This window comes from Piliocolobus tephrosceles, unplaced genomic scaffold, assembly GCF_002776525.5.
Source record: "Piliocolobus tephrosceles isolate RC106 unplaced genomic scaffold, ASM277652v3 unscaffolded_362, whole genome shotgun sequence".
NCBI classification, from domain to species: Eukaryota; Metazoa; Chordata; class Mammalia; order Primates; family Cercopithecidae; genus Piliocolobus; species Piliocolobus tephrosceles.
In genome coordinates, this window is record NW_022320087.1 from 13710 (window position 1) to 23213 (window position 9504).

The window sequence follows — 9504 nt, forward strand, 5'->3', positions numbered from 1 at the left end:
AAGCAGGTGACATTTGAACTTTCCTTCCGCCGAATTGTATTTTAACTGAAATTGCAGGGTTCGAAGAAATTTGCCGAGGATCGTAAAGAAGCTAGCAAAGACCGTAGGTTCTTTCCAGCTCCGAGAACTTTTAGGAAACTTCCTTTGGTGATTGGAATAACGTCCGCCTTTAAGCCTCTCATAAGACCCAGGGTGCACGCCCGTCGGCAGGGCCGGTTAGCTCAGTTGGTTAGAGCGTGGTGCTAATAACGCCAAGGTCGCGGGTTCGATCCCCGTACAGGCCATACGCACTCTTTTAATGTCTATCTCACAGTAACAATTGTGCGCCGTGGTATCAAAAGTCACGAGAGAACAAGAAAGTAAATGTGTATGTACCCAGTAATCTACGCAGACTCTTAATGCTTGTTTCACAGTAACAGTTGTGTGCAGTGGTATATAGGAAGTCTCAGGAGAACACGCAAGTAAGTGTATACGTACCCAGTAATCTTGATGGGACGTAGTTCCCTGAATCGTAGGGTTGCGTTTGCAGTTTAGTGTTCCTGCAAGAGCAGATGATGAAGAGAGCTGAGATTCCAGAAGGAAATTGAAACCCGGGAGGAACCTGAAAAACAGAGGCGAAAACGCGGAAATAAAGACCTGGGCTTTTCATTCTTTTACGATTTCCAAAGTGTACAAATCCTTCTCTATCATGACTAACTCCTGATATGGGCTTTCTTAACTGTGCATCTGCTTACTTCCCGCAGACCAGTCCTTGGCTTGTGCAGGGTAAATAAAGCCTCTCAAGAACTCCCATTTTTCATTTCTATTTCCGCTCTTTTAGCTTCCCACACTCAACTCTAGAGATACTGGACTTAAGGAAATGTCCCACAGAACGCTGAGCCTTTCACCTCCTCTTTGCTGGTCTCATGGCTTTGTTAGACACAACACCATCTTCTGGAAAATGTCTTCCCTGACACCTCTCCTAGTTTTCTGAGTCTGGGTTGCCTTCCTCCTAGCACTCACGGAGATCCAGGTACAATGTGTTTTGTGGCATTCACCACGTTGTGATTGTCTGTTGCTTGGCCATCTTCTCCATGAGATCATAAGCTTCGTGGGGGTAGGATGCTTATTGCTAAACACTTTTAAAAGTCTGCATGAATCAATGAAGAGTGAGGGATACGTGTGCAGGCATGATGGAAAGAGTGTCTTGTGGTCCAAATGGGCTTCACGGGTCTGTAGAATTCATGCTATCTCAACATGGTGCATTTTGGTCCGAAGAACAATAGGCTACACTATATGGTGATTGGTTCCATTTCGCTGAATGTACTTCTAAGGCTCTGAGTGGCTCTATATGCCCCTAGGATTGGATAGTGGTAAAGGACAGAGCATGCGCAATAGATCCAAAGTCAGGAAAGGTCTGAAATGTTTTAACTTTGCTGAGGCTGAGAGACAGGAATGAACCCCCTTCCGCGTTGGGAATTTCTACTCCACTGATCCATAGCGAATAAAACCGCAAACCCGTATTTTCTACTACAGTAATGCACCGCAAACCCGTATTTTCTACTACAGCAATGTGATCGGCTTTGACGTTTTCAAAATTCAAGTGATCGGCATGATTTAGAACTAATGTTTACAAAACTATAATTTGGGAAGTCCTTAGCTGTAAGCAGACACACATACACAGAATAAAGAGAGTGATATGCCCTTTTATTTACTTCAGTGTCATTTATACTTCAGTGTCATTTATAACACTGGAGTAATAATACTTGGAGAAGCTGAAAAACTGTATTGACCGACTTATGTAAAAATTAATAAACATTCAGTATAATTTCTGGCACAGAGTGCTGTAAAAGTCCTTGTATGTGGAATATTGTTCACCTTTAAGGAAAATGCTTTCAAGGTCTGAGGAGAGAGATTAACGCATTTCTGTTGCTACTGGCTGTTTTGCTCATTTAGTTGTAGCAACAAGCTTCTGTGAACATAAAAATGAAATAACGCTTACAAAAATAAAATAGACGGTGGAGGAACACAATAGGGATGCCTAGTAAGGTATGATTTTCTAGGCAAAAATTGATTTGTACAAAAGAATGTAGTAAAGGATTTGTGCCTGAATCTTTTTAGTATTCCCTTTGAAGCTTCTTTAGCTTATATTCCAAGGCCTCAATTGTCTTCCTTCTCCCAACAGGATTGTTTCTCTGTACCACGAACATTCTGGTCAGATTCTCTGCTTGAGCATCTTGACCTCTTGAGCACTCATCTTTGTACTGAGACCCCGATATATGCCCAAATGATGCCCTTCCGTAGGAGGGTTTCTTGCTTTGCCCAAAGAGCAATCAATTTTTCAAGCAATTTAGGGCTCTTTCCTCACCCACCGGTCTGTGTGAAGCCTTAGAGGGAAGCCTGTTCTTCCCAGGAGAAGAATCCTGGTGGGTTCTAACCTCAACCTGTAAGTCCACTAAGCAAGCTCCTACTGAAGACCTATGATGCAAGCTCAATCCAAGAGGCCAGCACTCCACAGGGGGAAGGCAACCAAAGCAGTAGCTAATGCTTACCGAGCACTTCTTACTGATCAGATCCATCTCTAGGTGCTGCCATCCAACCAGAGAATCCCAGAGTCCTCATTTCCCATGTGAAGAAAGATGATTGAAGGAAGGAGCAGGAGTGGGGAGTGAGGAAGGGGATGGGGAGTGGGTAAAGGATGTCTTCAAGGTGACAACTTCTCACATTCCGCTCCTAAAAGCTTCCGAATGGGCCACCTCCATACTCCCAAGTCCCTTACTGCCTGCGGATTCCTTCCCAGTAGACTTTGTCACATAACATCTTATGTATTTTTCTTGTTTGCTTCTGATCTGTTTCTCCTCACCCCTATCCACTAGAAGGTAGTTTCACAAAGGTGAGAATATATGTGTTAAACGGCTGTACCCCAAACAGTCTCTTAACAAGATATGTGCTCGAGAAATACATGTAGGTTAAAAGAATAAATGACTTCACCCACTCACCTCATAATTACAACTGGGTAACCTTGAGAGCAGGAAGTTGGATGAAAAATTTCCCGTTTCTTCCATCAGCTAGCGAGAAAGACCAATTATATGATATAGCTTGCAGTTTCTTGTGTCATCTATATCCCATTACCACTCATTTTACTCAAACCACTGACAAGCCAAAAACAAAAACACACACACACACAAAAAAAAAAAAAACAAAGAAAACCTAAATCACTTTTCCATTCTAAGCTAACATTGAGTCAGTCTTCAAATTGTTATCTCATAGCATTTGCATTTCATTATTTAGTGCACCCATTTTGTTCCCCTCAACCAAAATAGCATCAAACACTGTATCCTCTCTGATGTTCAAACTCAAAACCTTTAGATTTTGAGATTGATGTGTGGCCTGCTGCAGAAAGAAGGCAGTTCTCGCCTAAGAGTTGACATCCCACCTGTTATTTCCCAAGCACTGCTGCTTTATCAGTTCCTAACTTTCAAAGAACACAATCAATGGTGCTTGGAAATCGCTCTTTATCAGCCAATCCAATCCTGCAACCAAAGAATTTTATCCTCAGGACAGGCGGAATCTACCCATTTCTCGTATTCACCTAACAATACAACCATCTTGAGGCAAGAGGCCAGGAACAATTGCACCTGTTTTGCTGACTTTTTCCCTCTTGTGGCCCAGTCATCTGGCTTCTCCCTCCTTCAGGGATCTTCGTCACTCTTACACCTCCCATGGTCTCCTTTTTTGAAAAGACACACAGGACATGTTCAGGCCATAATAGTTCACTGACTGACCAACTGAATGAACGAAGGAATGAAAAAAATAGTCTTTAAACGTGTCTCCTGTCCATACTACTTTGTCTTACTCTCTATCTCCACTTGCATCTACATGACTGGAGACAATCCTGCTACAAAAAGCATAAAGCAAATCATGTATGCCATTCATTATACTGAGAGATTTATTGAGTTTACTTCGTATAGTCCAGTAGAACTTCACCAACAAAACTATGTGTCCTAATCTGCACTTTCTAGAAGTAATGGAACCTCAGATAAGTTTCGTTTCTAAGGTGCCAGAGCTGCTAAGTATCAAAGCTTGAACTGAGAAGATGTTTTAGATTTTAAAAACGTGATTCTTTCTCTGCTCCAGTTCACAATCTTACTGCCTACTCCTCTCCACAGCACCCCATTCATTCACACACCAAATATCTCATTCCCCAAATCCCCTTTACTTACCTTTTGGGCTTCGTTTCCAAGTCAACTTTTGACACATTTTCCTCCTTCAAACACCACATCCAGTGATTTGTCAAAGAGTAAACATTATTCCTGCAAAACATTTTTGAATCTGTCAGTTCCTTTCCATTGATTCAGTACACATTCACAGGGAAGATGCTCTGTGCCAGACACTGTTGTAAGTTCAGGAGATTCTAAAGATTCAAGCAGCCCAGTCCTCAAGAGAAGGCAGGATAAATATGGACAAGGGAAGATACCATTTCAGTCTCCGTGTCATTTACAGCTAAATAACGCTTTCAAAAATGTCAGTTTCAATATATCACTCTTTTGCATTCTGAACATTCCTGATTTCCTAGTTATAACACGATCCTGCTTTTCTTTGATCTTTTTTTTTTCTTTTGTCTTCTTTCTACCCAAATTGTGATTTTGCTTTAGAAAGTTGATTGATTAGATCCATTGCTGGATGAGTGTTGTTCAGTTCTCAAATGTGTTTACTGATTTATCGTCTGCTGGATCTATCAATTACTGAGAGAGGAGTGTTAACGTCTGCAAATGTAATTGCATTTCTCTGTTTTTATCTGGATTATCCAATTTTGCTTATGGGTTTTGAAGCCCTGTGTCCTTATATGCATTTGGGACATTATTTCTCTGGTGTGTTGACACGTCTAATTATGTAACAGCTGTATCCCTGGAAGTTTTCTACAATTTAAAATCTGGTTTGTCTGATTTGAATATATCCACCACAGCTTTCTTTGAGTAATGCCTAAATGACATGTCTTTTCGCATTCTTTACTTTCAATGTGCTATGTAACTTTTAATGTCATATATAAGCATATTACTAGTGACTTTTCTATAGTCAGCATATTCATTTATAATACATTCTGACAATTTCTGGTTTTCAACTCATGGGTTTAGATCGTTTACATTTAATGTTTTTATACATAAGTTTTTAGATAGATCCACTGTTTTTCTTTTTGAGGTGGAGTCTTGCTCTTGTCACCCAGGCTGGAGTGCAATGGCACAATCTCCCCTCACTGCAACCTCCGCATCCCAGGTGCAAGCGATTCTCCTGTCTCAGCCTCCCGAGTAGTTGGGATTACAGGCACCCGGCCCAATGCCTGGCTAATTTTTTGTATTCTTAGTAGAGACGGGGTTTCACCGTGTTGGCCAGGCTGGTCTCAATCTCCTGACCTCAGGTGATCCACCTGCCTCGGCCTCCCAAAGTGCTGTTATTACAGGCGTGAGCCACTGCGCCCAGCCGATAGATCTACTTTTTAATGATCTATTAATCATTTGTTCCCCTTGTCTCAATTCTTGTATGTTCTCGTTCCTAGTTTATTTCGGTTTATTTAAATCTGGTTCGTAAGTGATCTAGGGGTCACCATCCCAGGGGTCTAGGGATCGCCATAATGGCGCAATCTTGGCGCACTGCAACCTCTGCCTCCCGGGTTCAAGTGATTCTCCTGCCTCAGCCTCCCGAGTAGCTACGACTACAGGTACCTGGCTAATTTTTGTATTTTTAGTAGAGATGGGGTTCCACCATGTTGGCCAGGCTGGTCTCAAACTCCTGACCTCAGGTGATCCGCCTGCGTTGGGCTCCCAAAGTGCTGGCATTACAGGTGCGAGCCACCGCGCCCCGCCTGGGCTTAACTTTTACATTTTATTTTATTTTAAGGCAGGGTCTCACTTTATTGCCAGGGCACTGGTGCGATCTCTGTTCACTGCAACCTCTGCCTCCCGGGTTCAAGCGATCCTCCCACCTCAGCCTCCTGAGTAGCTGGAACTACAGATGCATACCACCACACCCGGCTGAGTTTTGTATTTTTTTGTAGAGACTGTGTTTCACTGTGTTGCCCAGGCTGGTCTCAAACTCCTGGTGTCAAGGGATCCGCCCATCTCGGGCTCTCAAAGGGCTGGGATTACAGTAATGAGCCACCACGTCTGGCCTTGGGCTTACCTTTCTAGTCAACTTTGATTCATTGTCTTCCTTCAAACACGACATTCGATGATTTGCCGAATAATGGACATTATTCTTGCACAACTCTTTTGAATCTATCTATCGCTATCCACTCATTCAGTACATATTCACTGGGGAGATGCTCTGTGCCAGACACTGTAGTAGGATCAGATAATTCAGAGGAAGTATAGACACCCCAGACCTCAAAAGAAGACAAGATAAATATAGACGACGGAAGATGCACCTCCAGATTCACCATAGTCAGTCTTTCTGTCATTTCCAGCTAAATAACACCTTCAAAAATGTTTCAAAATAACTAAGTCACTATTTCAAACTCTTTCAGTAATAGCACCCTTCTGTATGCTGGCCCACTCTTAATTTCCTGGTTAGAACATGATCTTACTTTTCTTTTAATTTTTGTCTTTGCTTTCTGGCTAAATTTTTATTTTGCGTTATGAAGTTGATTAGATCCATTGGTGGATGGTGTGGTTCAGTTCTCCAACACGTTTGTCAATTTGTTGTCTACTAACTCTACCAATTACTGAGAGAGGAGTTTTAGTGTCTTCAACTATAATTGGATATTTCTATTTTTACCTGGCTCATCTAACTTTGTTCATGTGTTTTGAAAATCTGTGTCCTCATATACATTTGGAACAGTATTACCCGGAGAATGAACAATCGTAGTTATTTAGCAGCCCTCATTATTCCTGAAAAGTTTCTCTGCTTTCAAATCTACTTTGTCTGATTTTAATGTATACACCACAGCTGTCTTTGATTAGTGCTTGCATGAGGTATCTTTTCCACTCTTTTCCTTCAATCTGCTATATAACTTTTATTCTTATATATGTGTACTGCAGTGGCTTTCTTATAGTCAACATATTTATTTTTAATACATTCTGATGATCTCTAGTTTTTAATTAAGTACTTAGATCATTTACACGTAATGCTATTATAGATAAGTTTTTAGATAGATCTGCTATTTAATAATTTACTAACCCCTGTTCCCTCTGTTTTAATTCTTCTATGTTCCCCTTTCTGTCTTGTTCTGGTTTATTTCAATCTGGTTAGTAAGTGGTCTAGGGATTACCATACACATATATAACTTTTCACAATATACTTAGAATCAATATTTTACCATTCAAGTGGAATATAGAAACTTCATCAAGAGTTAGGCCCATTACACTTACCCTTTTATCTTATTTATGTAGTACGTCTAGATACAATGACAACTGTTTCTGACAGAGCTACAATTTTCGCTTTCAATCACCAAACATACATTAAGGAACTCAAGAGAAGAATAAGAGTCTGTTATGTCTACCCAGACATTTTCTATTTCTGCTTTTGTTCCTTCATTGATGACGTTCTAAGTTTCCTTCTGGTATCACTTTTCTCATCGCAAATCTTTGCTAATTATTTTCTAGCATTCTCGCTAAGAATGAGAATGGATTTACGCACCTTCCAATGAGAATGCATTTATTTGCCTTTATGTCTGAAAGATACTTTTGCTCCACATAGTATTCTGGGTTGATAGGTCTTTTTCTTTTGTTACTTACTAAATACTATGACTTTTTTTTTTTTCTGGCCCCTGTGGTTCCTGAAGAGAAATCTACACTCATTCACATGGTAGTTCCTTTTCCACTTTCCTTTGACTGCTTTCAAGATTGTTTTGTGCTTTCCTCGTTTTCAGCAGTTTGATTATGATATGTTTTGCAATGGGTTTCTTTGGGTTTGTCCTGCTTGACCTTTGCCAAAATTTAAAAACCTGGTTTATATCTTTTGACAAATTGCATACATTTTCAGCCATTAATTCTTCAAAGCTCTATCCCACAAAGACCTCTTTGCCCTCTTCTTTTCAGATTACAATAATGTGAATGTCAGATTTGTTGTTTTTATTTGTCCCTGAGGCTCCGTTCATTTACAAAAATCCTCCTTTCTCTCTATAGTTCAGATTATGTAGGTATTCTTGTTCTGTTTTCAAGTTCGTTGGCTTTTTCTTAGCATCTGCATTCTGTTATTGAGATCATCCAGTTAAGCTTTTTATTTCCCCTAAGAGTTTTGGTTAATACATTTTTTTGATTCTTAAGTTTAAAATTGGTTTTACATATTCCAGATATTTGCTGACACTTTCCAACTTTCCATTCACTTCACGAATGTTATCCCCTAATTCTAGGAGCATTGTTATCATGACTGCTCTAATGTATGTGCCAGATGATTTTGACATCTGTGTCCTCTCAGTATTGTTATTCGAGGAGTCTCTTTGCCATGTGAATTAAGATCTCCCTGATTTTTCATAATGCTGAATATTTTGGGGCTTGTAACCTGGACTTCTTTGAATTATGTGATGAGACGCTGTGTTTTGTTGAAATCTTAAGAATAATATTGCTATTTTGGTTTTTGCAGACACAAAAATTGCCTTGTATTCAAGTTCCAAGTACCAACCAGCCTTCCATGTGTTGTTGTTTCAAAGATAACTCTATTTGCAAAGCCTTTGCACTACTGTTCCGAGATCTCCAGAATGTGTGCAACCCAGTGGTCAGTGAGGACTGGAAAGTTGGCCATTGCGCAGTTCAGCTCTCAGGCTCTTTTTTGCTAAGTTGTTTGGGATTAGAGCCACTTATTCACAGCTGGCAGGTGCGTCCACAAGCTCATGAACAACTTTATGGGCTTGCTTTCTACAGTATCTGTCCAGGCACATTCTAGTTACTTGACACATCCTGGTTTCAGTCCCCTGACCAGAAAGCCGGGGCTGTATTTACCCAGGTGGCGCTGCCCGGCACTTTTCACAATTGTCTCACATTTAGGACCAAGCTGCAGGCAGAAACAGGGAGAAGAGAGCAGGTGTATACGTCCCTTGGCTTCACAGCTCCTTGAAGAAACAGAAAATTAATTACACAGTAGATCTACACTATACTGAATGCCAGGAGGGAGCCGTCACCAGCCCTGTACTGTTGCTGCTCCTATGTCTTGAACCAAAGCAGCATCCTCCTCTCAGACACTAACTTGGGTTTGGAGATCTGAGTGTTTGGAGACCCGAGGTCTAAATAATAAAGCTTGGAGAATGTGGGCATCGATCCCACTACCTCTTGCATGCTAAGCAAGCGCTCTACCACTTGAGCTAATTCCCCACATCAGGGGAGCTTTATTTATCCTTAGTGGGTGGCATGGAACACAGGTGATTTCAGGGCCTTCAGCACAAAAGCAGGACTCTACTAAGAGCAGATCTTCTCATTGATGGCCCAGGGCAAGGCCCAGTGGCTACTCATTCTCTGCAAAGAAGGAGGAGAAAAGGGAAGAAGGAGAAAGTCACAAAGGGAAAACTCATGCTTCCAAAATGCCAAGTTTAGGGTG

General features: G+C 41.1%; 2 non-coding genes across 2 annotated transcripts; one reads left to right on the plus strand and one right to left on the minus strand.

Annotated features, from left to right (window-relative positions):
- Window positions 1-210: 210 nt before the first annotated feature.
- On the plus strand, window positions 211-284 carry TRNAI-AAU. The gene has a single exon. It is a non-coding gene; the product is annotated as a tRNA-Ile (tRNA).
- An 8924-nt stretch (window positions 285-9208) lies between these two features.
- Window positions 9209-9281, minus strand: TRNAA-AGC. The gene has a single exon. It is a non-coding gene; the product is annotated as a tRNA-Ala (tRNA).
- Between the last annotated feature and the right edge of the window lie 223 nt (window positions 9282-9504).